This window comes from Galeopterus variegatus, unplaced genomic scaffold (assembly GCF_000696425.1).
Source record: "Galeopterus variegatus unplaced genomic scaffold, G_variegatus-3.0.2 Scaffold11237, whole genome shotgun sequence".
Classification (NCBI taxonomy): domain Eukaryota; kingdom Metazoa; phylum Chordata; class Mammalia; order Dermoptera; family Cynocephalidae; genus Galeopterus; species Galeopterus variegatus.
In genome coordinates, this window is record NW_007737348.1 from 47,270 (window position 1) to 49,756 (window position 2,487).

The window sequence follows — 2,487 nt, forward strand, 5'->3', positions numbered from 1 at the left end:
GGTTGCGATCCGTTGCCGGTCACGAAAAAAGACAAAAAGGAAAATAAATAAATAAATAAATCTCTAACTATGGGGAGTTTACTTATGGAACACTTACCACATATTAGAAGCTTAACAAATACATGAATGTTTATATCAGCATTATTCATAATCATCAAAAAATGGAAACAACCCAAATGTCCTTCAACTGGTAAATGAAAAACCAACCTGTGGTATATCCATACAAAAGACTATTACTTAGCAATAGAAAGGAATGAACTACTGATACACACAACAACATAGATGAATCTCAAATGCATTATACTAATTGATAGAAGCCAGACCCAAAAGGCTGTGTGATTTATATGACATTCTGGAAAAGGCAAAACTATAGAGACAGAAAACAGATTAATGGTTGCCAGGGATTAGGGGTAGGGGAAAGGATTGACTATAAAGGAACATGAGAAATTTTCGGGAGATGACAGAAATGTTCTATATCTTGATTATGGGTGTGGTTACATGATTAAATGCATTTTTCAAAATTCATAGAACTGTACCCTAAAAGGGTGAAATTTACTGTATGTAAATTAACTTCAATAAACCCGACTTTCAAAAACCACAATTTTAGAATTGAGTTGTGTTTAAAAACCAAATAAATTGTTCATACCTCATAAATAAATGGGTCTTTACAGATTTTCTTTTCTTCATTAAATTCCCTGGAATGAAGAACCAGATGTGAAGAATAGTGCTACAGTTACTCTTCTGCTATTTAAACTCGAGAATTAGTCATCATTTTATCTCTGCATGACACCAGTGGGAAAAGCAAAAAGCAAAGTACTTATGGCATAGTTGGGGAGAGGGAAAAAAGCAGAAATAGTATTAGAACAAGAAGAAAAGAGACTTGCAATAATTAATAGACTGCTGTCCACAGTTGGGTACGATTGCTTCTCAGAGCCAGCAGGAAATTAGGTTGCCTACCTCTATCTACTCTTGTGTCATTTCAAACACATCATCAGTTAATATTAAAATGTAATTTATCACATGACTTTTGGAAAGTAAAAATGACTGGCTTCTGATCTGTCACTGAGTCAGTAGGTAACCACAGAGAAGTTACTTAAGGGTCTCAGGCATTACACTTCTATGGGCTAAAATGGAAGCATCTATCCTCCATTTTTATGAGCTGTTACTAAAAAATCAGTAAATTTTATTATGTTGAACATTTCCTTTTAGAAATTTAAGCACAAAACTCTAGGGTATGATTGAATAATTATTTAATTCAAGAAAGTTTTTAAATAGTGATTCCAAAACACGTAAACTATAAACCGTTAACATGCCAAAATGCACATCAGCCTGATCTACACTCTGAAAGAGAAAAGAATCTTTAGAGTCATTGAAAGAATCTAGTGGAATTGTTCGTGATACCACTTATATCCATTTGATCTAATACATGACTTCCTGAATTAAGAACAGGAGAGCTAGGCCTGTGACTGATTAATCTTATCATATTAAACAAGATTATGTATGACTTATTCTTAACAATGCTTGTCTTTTATATATTACTCAGGGATGTTATATAATCAAGTCACTCAATAACCATTTCTCAAGCATGCGTATTATAGGCCAGGCACTCTTGCTAGATGCTGGGGATATCAAACAAAAGCACAGTCCCTGGTTCATAGTCTTGACAGTTATTGGGTGATGAGTGCTCTGACAGAGGCAAACACAATGTGTAGAGATTTAGCTACAGGGCTTGAATTTTATCTTGAAAGCTAAGAGGAACTCAGTAGGGATAGTGGGAGAATAAGTGGACTGACTTAGATGAGGTGGGGGATGGTGAAAAAGAGAAGTGGGAGTCTTGGATTTAGCTTTCTCAGAGACAAAATTCAGGAGTAGAATGCCAGAGTAGGAAAAAGGTAGGCATTGACTTTGAGGTCCTATGTGAAAATTTCTAGCAGGCAGCTGGATACATAGGCACTGTGAGAGATGCAAGAGAAGTAAAAGACAGAAACTCTTGGTGCTTACAAGTGGAGAGAAAGACTAACACCCCTGAAATAACTGAGAAGTATAAAGGGTCTAAATAAAGTTTTATTAATAGGGGACTGGTTAAATAAACAAAACAGTCACAGAATGAAATACTATATAGCAGTTAAAAACAATGAGATCTATAGGCTCTCATACTGAAAGATAGCTAAGACACTTAGTTTTATCTTTTTCTTTTTTTGGTGATTGGCTGGTACAGGGATGGAACCCTGGACCTCGGTATTATCAGCACCATGCTCTGACCAAAGCGGACAGCCCCTATTTTTTTTTTTTTAAAAAGCTAGTGCTCTTCCTGTAATGTTCAAAAAATTCACATGCATTACTACTTTTGTAAGCAGGAAAAAAAGCAATAAACAATTTAAAATTATAGCATTTAGAAATTAATGAGTTAGATTACATCAGTGGTTCTCACAGTGTGATACCCAGCCAGCAGCCACCTGTCTCATCTGGAATTTGTTAGAAAGACAA